At 40.7% G+C, this 18,106-nt stretch overlaps 1 long non-coding RNA gene across 1 annotated transcript in view; it reads right to left on the bottom strand.

The window, feature by feature from the left end:
- LOC116685686 (uncharacterized) overlaps positions 1-8,763 on the bottom strand; it is a 10,355-nt gene extending 1,592 nt beyond the window's left edge. Inside the window, exons 1-2 of the long non-coding RNA XR_004331011.1 lie at positions 8,551-8,763; positions 6,589-6,592 (exon numbers count right to left, since the gene is read on the bottom strand). This is a non-coding gene — a long non-coding RNA (uncharacterized LOC116685686). The remainder of the gene's footprint in view (positions 1-6,588; positions 6,593-8,550) is intronic.
- Between the last annotated feature and the right edge of the window lie 9,343 nt (positions 8,764-18,106).

Below are 18,106 nucleotides of genomic sequence, written 5' to 3'. Positions count from 1 at the left end.
ACAAGACAGTTCACAAAGAAACGTTATTTCAAGTTAACACTTAATTCCCACCCCAACACAACCGAACAAATCACTCTCTTTAAAAAGAAAAAAAAAAAATTATGCAAAGGTATCAAACAAGACTGGAAATATATTCACAACAAATTTCACAAGGTACCCAGAAATCAAATATACATGACTGTACTTTACACACAAAATTTACATTTTCCAGCAAGACATTACAACAGAAAGGAAAATAAATAAACAATCCAATCTATTAATGAATAGCCCTACTTCATAGTTACACCTCCTGTAAAAAGTGACCAATATTATTGTTTTTAATGTAGTAAATAAACGGCGTCCATATTTCTTCGTATACTTTCATTTTGTTTTTAGTAAAATATGTTATTTTTTCCAGGGCCATACACTGTGCCATCCATGCTCCAATAACTGGTGGATCAGACCTTTTCCAGCTAAGAGCGATCATTCTATTAGCTTGCAGTATAGCTAGATCTATAAATGTATGCTGCTGGTGATTTAGTTTAAGATTTTTTGGATACAAGTGTAGCAAAATCATTTTTGCTTCTAGAGGAATATTCACAGATACAATTATCTTTGTCATATATTGATCACTTTTACCCAAAATTCTCTAATAATGTTGCACTCCCAAACACAATGCACAAATGTGCCCTGAGCTACTCTACATTTAAAGCATGTATCAGGCACATTCTTATTAAACTTATTTAATTTGACAGGAGTTATATAGGTCTGCATCAACCAGTTATACTGAAGTAGTTTTAAGCTAACGTTACCTGACTGTCTGACAACTGTCTTTTTAACTAAATCCACAAGAGGGACTGCAACGGAAAAGAGTCTCACAGAGGATGTCGTCTTCAAGAGTTTCAAATAACGTAATTAAAGCTGAACTCATACATTTTTTTGTAAAAAAATCAAACGGTTTGAATGACTATGTCTAATATTAATGGGTTTGCTGGTAGGGACAAACCAATGGAAAATGATCACAAACTGTGCAGGTTTTAGGTCTACAGTGAGTTTTAGAATCTTTTGGCTCAGTGGTCCGTAACCTTCTTGTCTCGTATCCCCTAAATCTTATTTTACGTATGTAATAACTTTTGAAAAAGCTTTTGACCCATTGTACCTCAGAGAGCGTAACAGCAGAATAGCTAATTAGTGGAATGTGGAGACTTTCCATTGCCGATGCTACAATTTGCATGACAAAATCTTGGATTATCAAAACAGAAAGCTGTGTCTGACATATCCATTATCCTTGCCTCAAGTCTTGCATGTGGACGGACTGTGGTCCCTAATAGATGTGCATATATACTGTCAGTCTGGCTCACAAGTTCCCAGTGAATAGTTATCTTTTATAAGATCATGTTTAAGTGCTTTGGTCTGGCTGAGTATGAGCTCATCCAGCAGATCTGAGTGGCTGGGAATGTGTGTGGCACTGCATTCATTCTGTAAGAAACACATTTCACATTTCTAACGAAAGCCGAGCATCCAGGACAAGTTTTAGTAAAACAGTCTTATTTTGGTAAACCAAAATCACAGAAAAGGAATAGAAATATAAACTTCTCAAGTCACTCGTGATCAGTGTGTTCTTTATGTCTCAATCCATACCACAATCACTTTCCAACTATTGCCACATAGGGACAGAGGATGCATGGTCATGACTTTGGATATCCGCTGACTTTTCATCCATTATGTTAAAATGCAAATGTATCCAGTATTTTGCTTTATGACTTAATGCCTGCCAAATAAATTACATTCTCATAAGCCCTAAGCTGTACTATGGTATTTAACAAATGTAAGCATGCTAATAAGCTAAACTAAGATGGTGAATGTGGTTAACAATAAACCTTATGAACATAATTGTGCACAGATAACTCCATTGCTGCCGGATGTCCATCTTTCCGGTTGGGTGTCTGTAACCTTCCGCTTTCTCAGATGTCTGCAAGGTAAATCCAGACAGCTATCTAGACTATCTGTCCGAACAACTGTTGACCATATACATATTCCACCAAAACAAGATTCTTCCTGAGGCTATTTTGCAGAGGCGCCGGGGCTCTTTATTGGAGCTTAGTGTCGCCCATGACGATTGTGATTGGTTTTAAGAAATGGCAATAAACCAGAGCATGTTTTCTCCCATCCCAGAATGCTGTGGAAGAAGGTCTGGCAAAGCATACACACACTACTGACTACTGAGAACATGCTCATTCAGCTCAGAGAGCTGCAAGCATTATTTCTGTTTAGAAATTGGTCACTATACAGAAATAGTATAGAATGTTTTTAAGAATGAGAAAAAATTAAAATACTTTGAAATGTATTGTTACAGCCTATGCACTGCAAATAAAGATAGACGTAGATCCACTTCCTTCCACTGCACCAAACTGAAACCAAAATATCCCATTATCTTGTAATTTTGAACACCAAGTAACTCATAAATAATAATAATTTTTAAAAAAATTATCAGAAAAATGTAAAATAATTTGGCCCATGTCTCATCCACTAACAGGAAGGGTGCGGGGTTTATGACCTATACTGCAGCCAGCCACTAGGGTGCAATCCAGATGTTTTGGCTACACTTATACATCAACCCTTGATATAGCCTAGTATCCTATAGGTAAAAACATTCGTATTGGTATATTCCACTCCAAAGTTTGGTGTGGAATATACCAATACGAATGTTTTTAAAGAACTTTGCTCTTTACGTATTTTCAGCCAGCAGATTTCAGGAAGCTACATGTAACAAACACAATGGCTATTTATGCAACATTATACTCATATTTCTCCTCCTGTATGTAGCAATAATCCAGGATGGATGCATGATTAATGCATGAGCGGTGGCTTTTACAATGGCCACCACTGTACAGTATGTGTGTTGTGCAGATGTGGTTAAATATATATATATATATATATATATATATATATATATATACCCCTGGCAAGCTCAGCGGTTCCTCCTAATGCCAAGACATTACAAGCACATAAAACAAAAAGCTCCCATGCTTGGCCTCAGCACAGTGGGTCAACAGGGGAATGTCCCAAGGAGCAGCAGGGAGGTTTAAGAGAGGAGGGTGAGATGGAAAGAGGATCAGGGAGGAAGCATAGTTGTTTAGTGAGGGATGTATGTGAAGGTGACTGCAATGAAATACATCAGCGGGAGTGCTCAGCGGCGCGCAAAGTCGGAAGCCAAGTTGGACATAGAGAAGGATAGATGGATGAAGACAGTGTTTTTATATGTGTGTGTGTGTGTATGTATTATATCACAAAAAGGCGATACATGAACTCCTAGAGAGACGGAGGAGTTGAAGAGCTTGAGCAAGAGAGAGTCAAGTCAGAGAAGCGCCGATATATGCAGAAGTTATTTGCATTAAAGACAACTGGAAGACATTGAAGAGAAAGAACACAAAAGCTGTGAGGGTGAGGGAAACCAATAAAATAGTGGAAAATATTCATGTTTTCAGACATTTATGCACACAGACAGTTGCTCTCCAACAGATGCTACTCTTAAAGAAGTTACAGTTATTGCAGTACAGTGTTGTGTGGCCTATCACTCTTACACATATGGAAGTCAAAGTTTGCAATCTTTTAACTAGAGACTTTTTTGTTTCATGCTACAGTAATTTGAAGCTACTTTACTTTAAATTAGAGGCAGAATGAATGCATCTCTGTACCTTCTGTGATGGCTACCACTGTATGACCCCACAAGCTCACACACCCACAGCATTTACTTGTAGCCACAATTTAAAGTAAGTTCCATTATAGGTGGAAGTCACCTTGGGGATTTAGATTCAGTTACAGATTCACGTGCGTGCACAGTCGATAAGTCAAAAACCACACACAAACACTGAAACACAGTAGAACTTTGAGAGATTAGTCACTTTAACCCCAGCGACGGTCACAGCCCAACAAAGCTATTTGGGCTCATTTGTCACCGTAGTTGCTCCCTAAAGGCTGCCACATTGTTCTCAGACGTGTCAGGGCCACGTAAAGTTTGAATGAGACCAGGCGCCCGACTAAAACCACTGGGGTAAAATTAGGCATGAGGGCCGGCTTTCTCTCACAGCCTCTTTTAGGGGATTAGATGACGTTTAAAGTTATTGGAGGACTGATATGCATGATTAAGACAACTGATTATTGTGCAAAATGGAGGTGTATTTTATAGGCCTTACCTCAAGGAATGGGGCTGGGCTCTGGGGGAAGGGTGGTCAGAAGGGTTTAGAGTAGTTAAAGAGGCTCACTAAGGGTCCAGGGTGAGATTTTAATGCCTTATTTAACACTCAATTTCAGGATAGCAGGCGCTGAACTGCTAGTGAACCTTCATGGCCAGCATTAGAACAATGTGTGACAGCGGTGGCTAGCCATTTAGTTGCTTTTTGTAGTTTCAGTGCAGTGTTTTCTTAGAGTAACCTCCAGGGCAGTAAACCGGGAGGTAAGTCAGCCCAGGTATCAAATGACACCCACGGGTGCCCAAATTAAATAGAGGCACTTCCAGACTGTGAACCAATCTCTATCAGGGTCAGTGGGGATTCCTCGGAAAAAAATGACAGTACTGACTGTTCTCTTCCTTTTTCTTTGAATTCCCGAAGTAGATTTTCATGTCAGTGTAATTAAAAGCAGTCTCAGGGACTGGAAGTAGCCAGAGCCACGTTTCTGCACGCCATCAAAAACATCTGCTAAAGAAAAAACACAGGCGCAGCTAAACAAGTCTTGTTGGTGGCCTTCAACAAAAAAAAAGAAAAGGAAACAAACACTGGGAAACCCTTCTGTTTACTAATTGGACCAGTAGCCATAGTAACAGGGTGACATCGTGTCATCATTAACAGGTGCCTCATCTGGTTGGTTGTTCATGGGAAAGTTTTAATTAAAGCTTCCCGGTCACCGTAAGCACCAGGGCAGGCCAGCGATTAGCTGCTAGTTAAGGGCTGTTGTCAATGTTAACGAGGTGGCGGAGGGATGAGACGCAGGCCTGTTGTTACTCTGAGGGGTCAGAGGTTAAGGAGAGGGAGAGCAGGGGGCTGACCAGAGAAAAGCTCAATAAAAAAGGGGAAATGATGCTGATCACTGTAAGCGCTGTGACTGGTAGCTCCACAAACGAGGCCGTGATTTCGGGCCTATTTGTCCGTTCGTTGTCGAGATGTCTCAAACACTACTTGACAGATTTGAATGAAGAAGATACAACCTATTAGATTTTGGTATGGATAGTGCTACAATGTGGCCATTTATAAGCCAGCCTTTTGCTCTTTTGTATCGCAACATGTAGAAGCTAATTTATTTCGGGGATTCCTTAATCCAAAGTGTATCTCATTCATAAACAGTGCATAATAGGCCCTTTATAAAAAATATGTTTATTAATAACAAATTGTTTTTGCAAAAACAATCAATCAGTGACACATCAAACAATTAGCATGGCTATCTATACTGATGCTGATATGAATTCAGGTGCAGATTAAAGCACGTAAAAGTAAGGTGGCTGACAGGGGCAAAACACACTGCAACTTACGAAAACACATGTAAATAGTCAAAACCCAAGCAAATTAAGAAAACATCAGTAAATACAGTAAACACATGCACAGCATTTAGCAAACGCATTGCAAATACACAATGATTAAAAATGAAAAAGCACACAAGCCCTGAAAACAAATTCAACAGAAACTGCATCCAGTTTCCAAAACGGAAGGCAAGGTTATGTCAAAGAGAGTGGATATTTAGTTTTTTTGTTGTTTTTTAAAATTTTATTTTGAACAAGGGTTTACTTTTCAGTAACATATTTGGACATATTTTAACTAGTGTTACTAGAAAGCTCTTAGAAGTAGAAGTCTCAAACACGGTCTCTACGTAAACCTCTTGCTCTTTTATAATACTGTAAAAGACTGGGGCCAAACGTGAAAATTATTATTTGCATCTTTACTACTCTTTTCTTCCCGTTTCACAAACCTCTCTCTCTCTTTTCTTTATTTCCTTGTGTTGTGTCTATTTGCAATGCTATTTTTTAGTTGCAGTGTGTTGGCCCATGTTGGCCACCGTATAGAAGATGCTATTATTGAAGCACGATACTATGATTCTTTTTCTACCCCAGTCTATAGCTCTTGTGAGACTTACATTCTTTTGTTCTAACACTTCCACTCAAACAAAAGCCTTTTGGGTTTTTCTATCCCACAGTGATGCAAAAACACAATATAGTGTCATTACATATCATACTTAGAGTGCTTAAACGGGTTTCAAGCTAACTGCGGCTAGCGCGGTCAGGGCACCATGAACCGACCTATGGTCGTTCGTACTGATAGCGGTCAAAGCATTGACAGAAGCAGTAAGACTGTCTCTAAGAACTGACTTTTTCTTTTCTTTAGCCATTCATTGCAACGCTGTGTCCGTGTGGATCCAAAATCTTGAAGGTGCATAACACGACCGCCGGGAATGCAAGAAGCATGAAACCCGTTCAACAAACTACATGCAGCAGAAATTGGGGACCGATTCAGAGAAGGTGATTTCTACCAAACAGCCGTGGCTGTACAAGATATAAACATCACAAATGTTCTGGATTACACATCTGTATTGTTGTGGCTGTAGTCAAGCTGTTGAGACAAGTCTAAGACCAGGAATAGCCAAAAACAACTCAAGGCCAAGTTCAAAAAGGTTTGAGTCCAACTCAAGACCAAGTCCAATGAGAGACAGTCAAAACCGAGACAGAAAAACCTGTTAATAATTGATCGTGAGAGACAGTATATCTTCTATTTCAAGATGATCATCATTATTTGTAATAATCAAAAAGCATGTGCAGAGTAACCCACAATAAGATCAAACTAGGCCATGTTATTTACTTTTAACTGTAAAAAAGTCAGTGCATCTTCACATTTTAGATGTTATTCTGGTGTATGAAGAACACTCTGAACATAATTAAAAGGATTGATGCCTGATGATTGAAGTAAAGTATATGATGCTGCCAGGTATACATATATAGACCAGGCAACCAATGCCAATGCCTGTTCTAGATGGATTTTAAAACTAAGCTTCAATCAATGGTTTTGTTTTGAAGGAGGAAGTCACTTTAGAAAAAAAAAGCATATAGTGCTGCACTTGGTCGAGACCAACTAGAATATTTGGCGAGTCCAACGGCTGAGTCCAAGTCCAAATACCACTGAGTCCAAGTCAAGTCTGAGACAATAGAAAAATGTCTTACAGCCTTGGCACAGTGCCGCTCCAACCTGGGTGAATTTAGAGTCTTCTAGAGACATATTTGTTTCCCTCCGAGCATGGCAGTGGCACAGTATCAGAACAAGCAAATACTAAGTATCTTACATTCACCACTGGGACAGATGTTTGTATCTCCTGCATGTGGAGGTGATAGGTAACAGCAGGATCAGCCCAGATTCCACAACAACACAGAATACGAAAGGTTACCACAAGACAGGGAGGACAGCTCTTGTTGGGATTGCTCCTTCTTTCTAAGAGGAGGTCCTATTAATCAGAGCGAGAGGCAGCATTTATCTGGCTCAGTGCTCTGTTTGCAGGGCTGCTGGAGACTCCTTAAACCTCCTGCCTGGCTGGTTTACAACTAACCAGTCGACAGATGAAAAAGGGAGATCCTGTGACTCATTAAGAATACACACAAATAATATGGCACCACTTACTGTGTGCGTCTGACTAATCCCTGTTTCATCAGTATTATTCATTTTGTATTTGTTTGCAGTTTGAGTGCTACAGAAACATTTCTTGGAGACAAAGTGGCTTTAGAGGGACAAACTGGTTGAGTCCTTTGGCTCTCGCCCATCTAAAGTCTAATGTGAGAAAATCCGCTCTGGCTTTTCTTTATTTCAATTGACAATTAATTAAAACCTCTTACCTTTTATACTGTTACTACATCTACTAATCTTTCCGGTCTTGCATGACTACCAACTTTAAAAATAGTAGACGTAGCACCCGTGACGTCACCCATTGTTTTGTGGACTGCTGTTTTGAGGTGACAATCGATTTCGCGGAAATAAACTGTTGTTGGCAGATCTTAGATCTGCAGCTATCTACAGATATAACTGATGCTTTGAAACATAAGTTACTTGGACAAGCAAGACTAAGGGTATTTTATGCTTCATTATAGATATTATATTATAGATAGATATTTCCAAACATTAAGTACCAGCTGGTGCTAGCTTGGTGAAGATCATCTCAGGTGGTACAGCTGTTGTGTCTTGATGGTCACCCTAGATCTGCAAAAACTCTCCATTCACAGTCAATGACAAACCTCAACTATCTAAGCTTAACCATTCAATATCAACACCTTAGACATAATCATCTAGAGTTGCTGATATGTTACTAGGGATGAAGCTATTGATTATTTTAACAATCAAGTATTCTACCGATTATTCCATTGATTAATTGAGTAATCGGATAAGAAATACTTTGTTTTATTGAAGAGCAATACTATACAAAAGTTTGGTTTAATTCTTTGGAAAAAAAATACATTTTCATTGCCTACATTGCTTACAACATAATCTCTCAAAACATATTAAGTGCATTTAAGCGCCATATTGCATTGTTTGTACAGAATACATTTTCTGAAATGCAATAACAACCTCAAACTAAAGCAAACATTAAACATATGTAAACAATACCTGACGTTGTGCAACTTCCCCTTCAGAACTACAAGTTTCAACCTGAGACGGATCTATATATAGGCCTATATGTGTATATAAGTTATACTCAACCTATTTTCATTTGCAGTATGTATTTGATTACAATGTCACACAGCTCAGTTACACTTATACTAGTGTAATGATCAACTGTTGATCAGCTGTTTCTCCGTAAAGGAGAGAGAGTGGTGCCCAACAATCAGCTGTTTTTCCGAAGGGATAGTCAAATTTTGGCATAGGTGGGAAAACCGACAGAACACGACAATTTAGGCAGGCAGACATGCATTCAAACTGATAGGCTATTTAGACAAAAGCTTCAGGAGGTTTGGTGTCTTGCTCAAAAACTCTTCAGCAGGCTTTATAACTGTTGGGGGACACAGCAAACTTTAAAGTGGGGGCGGAAGCCATCACCAAGGGCTTACAATCAGCAAAACGTAATATGCTGAGGGGCTTCAAAGAGCCTCAGTGAGCGGCACACCAGTTCAAACAATTTTTAGAGAACGGAGCATCCACTGGGATCCATTTGGCAATATTTCTGGCCACGTTGAGGCTGAGCAGAAAGCATATTTCCTCTCTCTGTCTCTCATTCTGCATCTCGGTTTACCTCTCGCTCTCTTTACTGCAGTCTAGACATAGAAATGACCAGAGGAGGAAGACATGCTGATGCCAAGTCATGTGCTGTCGATAGTGTAGGTGACACACACACACACAACCACAGGAACACACACACACACACACACACACACACATACACAGACACACACTCAACTGGTGAGGTCTGGTCGAGCAGTAGAAACAAACAAAGGTGGATTATGACAATTAGTGGCCTGGTCCACTGGTGTTTCCAGAGCTTAGTGGATAGGTCCAATTAATCAGAGTACACACACACACACACACACACAAACACATAATGAACAGAGTAATATTCAAACATGTGGGAACCATTTCTCCACCCACCTCCTGCTCTCTCTATGACAACAGAGAGGAACACAGCAACATTAGGAAGAAGAAAATATGCCACTAACCCGACTGTGATTAGCAAGTAATGCATGTTGTAATGGACCAGGTGCAATATGGATACGAAGAATAGTTAAATTCCAGTGCTACAAAGTCACTATTTGTCTGTCAGACAGTGACAGCACTGCACTCAGCAGCTTTCAGCCTTACATGTTAGCTTTTCATAAATTATGTAATTGACTAGTTTAATATCATTGGAACTCTAACTTTTGAGACTTTTAATGTTCTCATTTTACATGTAGGATGAATTCTACAATCATAGACTGACGAAACACTTTCATAAAAATCTGCATCCTCCAAGTAGAGGCAACTACACTGTGAAAGAGCGCTGCTTGACTTGAGGTCAAGCCAATTTATTCCACACAGCGTGCTCCGCCTGACTCTATGACAGTCGAGCCTACTAAATACAATAATCCATAATTCAAAAGCTGGAGGTTAAACGACTGCTACAGATGCATATTCAAACACTCTTGAAAGCACACACACAAATGCAAATACACATGATTGATTTGTACTACCGCAGATAAAGCCTGTTGGGAAGGTTTGCGGTCCCCCTGATTGCACATACATGAACATATGAGTATGTTGGTTATGTAAACACTGGTAGCCAGGGAACTGGAGGGTCAGCTGGTTTTGCTAACCTTTCCCTCTGCAGGCTAGAAAATTTCCAACCCCGGTTGTGACGCCAGAAAAAGTGAATATGCACACCCATGTTTTTGCAATTTTGTTTGGGATATGGCCTTGAAATTCACCAGTTGTTGGAGCAACTCACCCAAAACAACTTCTGTCCTTGTGTGACCTGTATATGGCAGAGTGCAGTGGTAGCCATTTTAGAAGAAAAGAGTAAGAGTAACCCTGGAATTCCACCAGGTGCGGATGTGCGCTGTGATTCTCTTTCGTCTTTCATCATGTGTTGGACCATAGTTTCCAATTTTTTGGGATCAACAAATATCTATCTATCTATACTAATACGTTCTCATCAAATACTAACACTTGGGTCAGTGGCTCTCAGCGTTAGATGGGACGCACTGGGCATAGCAATAGGCCGACCGCTGCGCTGTATGATGGCGTAGTGATGACCTTCAAGTGGTAGCTTAGTGGTATGAAAGACCAAAAATCCACAGAAGCAGGGAGGTTTGGTTGGTGGATGGGTAAAACAACACAGGACTGTCACCGAAAGACCAGGGTTTGTGTCCCTTGCTGGTCCTGTGTGTAACGGAAATGTACATATCGTTATTCCACCCACATTCTTTTCCTAAAACTAACTGGCGCGTTCTTGTGACGCATGTGACAACAAGAGTCCCAACTAAGCCCATCAAAATATGACGCCAAAGGGCTAGACGCTAACAGAGACTTTTGCATCAGTAACAAACGGCAGAAGCACCTGACCAAAAGTCGCCCTTTGACACGCTGGGAGTGAGCATGTGTTGGTCATACCCCACCGTGAGCATCTCAGAAATGGAGGGTTTTGCCTGACCAACTCACAGATGTTGTTGTTTTGGTCATTTTTACTGGATAGTTGTGCTTCCACATAAAAGTAAGTACTATAAATAGTTAAATGGTTTCTTCCATTTAGTCCAGTTATAAATGACACGGATCAAAGGTTCATGGCTGTGTTTTAGTTGTAAAAATAGTGTAGTGACGTTATATACGAACGGGAGTCTTTACAGCGTGTTTATTTTGGAATAAACTGAGGGGAATTTAGGGGTAAGTTGTTCAATTTGCACCTTTAATTAAAGTCTATGTTCACCACAATCATCCGTATTAAACTTGAGTTTTACAATTTTTGCCCTTCTCAATTTCTTTCCTTTTCTCCATCAGCAGCACAAGTTCCTGAAGTCATTCCATCCATCTGACTCACCTCATAAATCTCCGTCCGCACCGCTCAATTCCTGTTTTTGAGGTTATGCCATCAGTATCACCAATCATTTTCAGAATCTCAGAAGGCATGATATAACCTCTTCTCTTGGATCCGAGTCTTTATGAATATGAGTTACAGGCACACATTTCTGCGCATAAAGTCAACAGCTCGTTGACATGATGTGATGACAACAACAGACGGACAAGTAATAGAGATCACATGAGGGAGTGAGTGAAAACAGCCTTGCCCATCTCTTTGCCTCTCTGCTTTCTGTCTTATCTCCACCCTATTTGGACCCTCTTTCATTGGTCCTGTACAAAGGTCTGCAGGTAGGTGGAACAAAACTTTTATTAGAACAAAACTTGTGAGGGATAAAGTACAAAAAAGAAAATATAGACATGAAGAAACATGTTGATGACCCAACTTATTGCATTGTAACGTCATCTTGCCCCATGTTTTCATGACTTAATAAAAACCGTGCTTGCACTTTGTCATCTATAAAGCTGCAACTTAACTTTGTACATTAACAATGAGTCAAATTACTATGTGTAGCTCATTTTTTTGGTTTTACGGCTGGTAACTTCATTACTTTGGTTTAGTATATCATAAGTTTTTGGCTGCAGCAAACCATTGTTTTCAGCAAAAACGTATACCACTGTACACTAACTGCCCAGGACATCCGGTTATGGCGGGGCGTTGAGCAGACGTGGTTCCTCATGCCCTGTTGCCAATCTTAAAACAAATACTACCTGAATAATCCCAATTGGAGTAAAATCATCACAAAAAAATAGTTGTAATATAAGTAAAAGGTCCCATGGCATGGAATCTGAGTTATTTTTTAACATTAACATGAGTTCCCCCAGCCTGCATATGGTCCCCCAGTGGCTAGAAATGGTGGTAGGTGTATCCTGCTCTGCCTTTGAGAAAATGAAAGCTCAGATGGGCCGATCTGGAATCTTGCTCCTTATGAGGTCATAAGGAGCAAGGTTACCTCCCCTTTCTCTGCTTTGCCCGCCCAGAGAATTTGGCCCACCCATGAGAGACAGACATCATGGCTTTCAAACGGGCAAAGGGAGGTGGCAGTTGCTTAGTCCGTATGGAGTTGGGTTGGGAACTGGAGGGTCGCTGGTACAAGTCCACATACGGACCAAAGTATGGTGGTGGACTGGTAGCTGGAGAGGTACCAGTTCACCTCCTGGGCACTGCCAAAGTACCCTTAGCAAGGCACCAAATCCACAACTGCTCAGGGTGCCTTTCCATGGACAGCCCCCCCACTCTGACATCTCTCCTTTAGTGCATGTATAGGTGTGTAATTCAGGCCTGTGTGTAATGACAACAGAGTGTAAATTGTAATTTCCCCTAGTGGGACTAATAAGAATACATTAATCTTAATGTTAAAGTGTCAGTTGGTCAAGGCACACCCCCAGCTTCCACCTGCCCCCTCCCCTCTCTCCTCCTCAAAAGCTACAGACTCAGAAATGGCACATACTAAGGACTTCTCATTGTGGGATTGGCTCTAGTGGCTGTATTTCTGCACCAAAGCTGAATTTTGGGAAAGATACTTTAGATATGGTATTAGGGGACCACTATGGTTTTCATAAAAGCATCCAAAGAGCACCATGTCATGGTAACTTTAATATATCAAGGACAAATGTAAAACAGCTGGAGGACTCGCTAATGGAAAAAAAAGCCAGCGTCTTGTACAACACTTCCACAATGGACATCATGAAAGCTATGCAGTTTTTGAAACAATATTTTCACTCTGAGATGGATGGTGTACTCACAGCAATTCAAAATGTTCAAACCAACATTAAAAAATGCAGCGGCCACACCGCTGAGGCTGAACAACGCATAGCCGCAGCAGAAATCAAGATCAACACGCTGCAAAAAGTGGGAAAACCTTGAAAAGACAACACTAACTGGCCAGTATTAAACAACAACCAGATGCGAACCTAAGTTAGTCAGATGTTTCCCTCAGGGGTTGTTGTAGACTTGATCTCTAAAAGCCGATCTCTAAAAGCCGATATCTAAAGTGGAATCTATAGGCAACCAGACAGAATTACCTTAATTTATTTATTCATATAGTTTTTAATGTGTTCTGGTTTCCATTTGTAGTCTGTTTGTATTCTACAAACAAATATTGTCCTTTGCTGTTGTCTGCTGGATGTATTGTATACATCGGCAGTTGTTTGCTAACAGCCAAGAGCACTTCATTAGGTGATAATAATTCAATGTTGTGTCTTAAGCTTGTTCTGCTGCCTCCAGTGGCCCAAAACATCAATTGAAGATGGGGGAGAAAGCTGTCACTTCCATTAGCTACTTTACATAGTGGTGAAGTTTTTGGGAAATTGTATAACAGAAACAATGTAGATAAGAAATCAGACAAACAACAATTCTGGTTTCAGAGCGGTGTTTGTCATTGCAAAAGGACTGCACACTCCAAGGGATGACAAAAAAATTGTCACAATTTGCCACAAAAGGACACAAACACACACAATTTTGGAACTATTACTCCAACCAACAAACAAAAAGCCTGATGCTAGATCTTCAGTTTGGCCAGAGGTCAGCATGTAACTGCAGATGTGCTCCCTGCTGGATTTTGAGGTCTGTCCAGTCCACTCTGATGCATCAGGCCAAGCAGCGGCCCACTGATATAGGAACCATGTGTGATAAAATGTCCCAAATGACCAACATGACATCACCATGCTCTGCAAATCTCTGGACAGACCTCCCCACCCACCCTGTCTTCCTCATCTTCTTCCAACCCCCGCTGTTGTTGTTTTCTTAACCTTGATTTTCCTACAGAACACAGACGCAGCACACATGTTCGCCCTCAGCACACTTATAGTTAAACAATTTCACACCCGGTAACAAACCAGAAAAACTTCATACGTCAATGCAAACACAAATGTCTGTCTTGCGCACAAACTTTCCCTCCAGTTGATTAAGTTACGAGCAGTGCACATCTACTTTCCTTGTTTAAACTTAGTCAGCTGTTCCAGGAACCAGGGACCTTACGGTAACAAGTTGGCCTTGATAAAGTTGATAAAGTTGGCTTTGTTACAATCTAACACTATTTGGGCCAAACATAAGTAACTTGGAGCATGTCATTCAATAAGATCCTCATGTATTACTTTCTCTTGCAAGCATACCCAATGCCATCATTATCATCCATTGGAAGATGGAGTGTGCATAAATAATGGATTTAATAAGTAGCAACTGCAAACAACGACATGAAACGTGCCATGAAATGGGTATAACTAGTGCTTTTAAAGTCAAAGCAAATCCAGCACGTGTATAATGTTATTTATTTTTCAGTTTTATTGTTCAGTTCATTATTACCAATTTTGAGGGCCCCACAGTGAAAGTTAAAAAAAAGAAACTGTGGCAGACTGCAATTCATGCCACTGCCACTCCCATCAAAATCACGTGTAAGATGCTAGAAGTAAACACAATTGTTAAGAGCATAGATTCAAATTTGTTAAAAGAAATTAGGCAATTTGCAAAACATGATTTTGATTAAAGACCAGTTGCAGGATTTTATCATTAATGTAAGCAATGTAATAACAATAATTACATCTATATAGCCTAACATGAGCTAATTTTATTTAGTTGTCTTTAAAGAGAACTTATTGCCAGACTCACGACAGACAGTTTGAAGAAATAGAAACTTTTAGGTTTGCGATTTTAGAGACTGAATAAATCAAATTCTAAAAATGAAATTAGTAATTTTGCGGGGACGCTCAAAACAATTAATGGAATAAATTACAGATGTCTTTTGCCATGTAAATGTATGGGGAAAAAAGTATTTTTGGGCCGAATGCATTACGTAATAGGCACTAAGGCATTTTGTCAGTCCTCACAACACAATCGTGGATCTAGTTGAGTACAGAAGTCAAAAGAAAATAGATTGGGCAAAAGGACATTTTGGGTTAAACGTTAGCAGCTCCGTGGCTGGTGCAGACAGTTGCTTTGCTGATTAACACTGAAAGGAATCTGCTTTATCATGAAAAGTGAGAGGCAGACAATTGACTAAAACAAGTTGTTCATTTCATGCAACAAGCTGTTCACAGCCTTGTCTGCCAAGGACCTCCAGCGGGTTCTCCACGGGCTCTGTTCCATCACTCCAAGCCCTTCTTAATTAGTTGCCTCAGTTACATCAGCTTCATACTGCAGATTTTACAGTCAGTCACCGAGCTGTGGCCACTTTCATTCTGCACTGTCCCCCAGTCAACGGAGTGGTAGTGCTCCAAATAGAGGCTGAGTTAAGGCTTTATTGGAGGCTTTTCAAGGCTCAGGGGTTGAGCCAGTAAGCTAAACAGATGTTCTCATAAAGCAAATACAATAGCAAGATGTCCAACCTCTGTGTCAGAGAGGAGGTGGGGATAGATTGATGGATTGTCCAAGGGAAGGAAAAGATCGGGGTGGGGGGTGTAACGCAAGTGCCAGAGAAGTGGATCAATGAAAAGATAGATGATGGGAACGGAGGGGTTTTGAAAAAAAGCTCAGTGGATTATCGCGGATGAGAAGAACAGAAGAAGAGAAGTCAGTCAAAACAGAGCCGGCAGATAACAGTCAACGAGACATAGTCCAACACACCTACACTTCTTTTTCTTTTTTCTTTCTTGCTTTTTCTTTGGGATCTTTATTTCCCAGAGCTCTCATCTTCCCCCTCCCACCTACCTACCCATACACACACACACACACACACACACACAAACCACACACACACACACACAACACACACACACACACACACACACACACACACACACACACACACACACACACACACATACACACACATACAAACTTTTTAGAACTACAGGCACGGTTGAACTTTCTCCCCCAGGTCAAGCGGTGAAGGAGGACAAAGTGGTATCTATGTTCTGCAGTTCATATTTGTGTTGGAGGCGCCACGCGGCCTGAGCTCCGTGTTAGCTCGAGGTAATTACACCTATACACCACCAATATCCCCTCCCATTACTGCACACTAATGGGCCTTACTGCTCGCACTCACACATACCAATACAAATACAATCACAGTCACACACACCACTTTGTCCAGGCAGTAGAGGCCAGTGACAACATCAGTTAGCTTCGATATGTCACGTCAACGTTGCTCATGTTTTTCTGTGGTCAGGCTCAAATCCCTCCCTGGATTTATTCAAGTGTGTGTGTGTGTGTGTGTCTGTGTGTGGGTGTGGGTGTGTGTGTCAGTTAAAAGAGGGAATTTTGCTTGTCACAGTGTTGAGAAAAGTTAATTGTTATGGTTCCATGTCTTTTTGATTTTTCTTTTTTTACCTGGAATACTGCAGAGAAGAAGAATGGGACAAAGATCCCACTCAAACCCCTAAAACAGAGTCAAAACTTCATGGCTGTGAGTTGGTGTCTGGCTATTACCAGACCAAGCCAAGCTCAATAGATTTGAGACTGAGCGTTGGTCTGGGGGAGTCTGCTCTGTAATTTCTAACACAAGAGGCGTGACCAATGTGCATAGTTCAAATGACTCAGTACGCAACTGGATAGTCCTTCGACCAATCAGATCGACAATCCGGGTGACGTAGAAGCGACAGCAGCATCCACGGATTTGCTGCGCTTCAGTGGCGTTCGGTGGCCGCTATGTTGAATGCAATCAAGAAGCTGCTTGGTCGTTTCTCTATCGACATCGTGTTAAACCAGCCAATAGCGCGTCAGATAGATAAGCCGGTTTGTGATTGGTTCCAGCACAATAGTGAGCTGAAGCAGGAGAATTAAACGTGCAGGTTTACAGAACAAGTTGCTGGGTGAAATCAAATTGCCGGCAGAGTGGGGGCAGGGTTAAACCAGTCTAGGTATCTCCCATGGCAACAGTTGTATACCCAACACACAACAGTATTTTAATTACAATACTATGGTGTCTTCCATGGCATCAGTTGTATACACAACACCCAACAATGTTTCATATGATTACAAATCCAAATTTCATTGCAAAAATGAACTTGAATACAATTATATTTTATTGTTAGTCAGACTCAAGCTGTCATTGAATTCTGGACAATGTCCGGGGAATCAGGTGCGGACATTGTCCGGAGTTGCACTCTCTTTCACATGAAGCACACACCAGGAAAATGTCCGTTCTCACATACAGGAATTACTCTGTTTTGTTTAGACACGTGGTGGCGGCTGGGTAAAGTGTGCGAGATGCACAGGTCACGGAGCCGGTTTGTGATTTGTCAAACAACCGAGACCCTTGGATTTGTCAGATGATTTTGGCTTCAGCCCTAACATACACCAACTGAGCCATCAAACATTCCTAAATGTCATTTTTTCAGTTAGACATTGAGTAAATTAATCTTTAACGCTCCCATAAGGTGTTTCTTTTGTTTTTAGTTTTTCATCCGGCTGCATGATAGAAAGCATCAACACGCCATCTCGCTCACTGTGAATTGTCCAGACAATGACCTGTTATTTTTTCACACGTGGGCTCCATTGGAGATTACAATGCTCTTGTACAAAGGAGCCGGCAGGATAGAGTCTGTTTAATGGCCAGTCCAGCTGATTTGACATTTGCCTTCTCACATACAGCTCCTTTGGGTAATTTTTAGATAAGTTAGAA

This window comes from Etheostoma spectabile, unplaced genomic scaffold (assembly GCF_008692095.1).
Source record: "Etheostoma spectabile isolate EspeVRDwgs_2016 unplaced genomic scaffold, UIUC_Espe_1.0 scaffold119, whole genome shotgun sequence".
Taxonomy (NCBI): Eukaryota; Metazoa; Chordata; class Actinopteri; order Perciformes; family Percidae; genus Etheostoma; species Etheostoma spectabile.
Note: the sequence above shows the minus strand (reverse complement) of the source record. Positions and strands in the feature narration are given on the sequence as shown.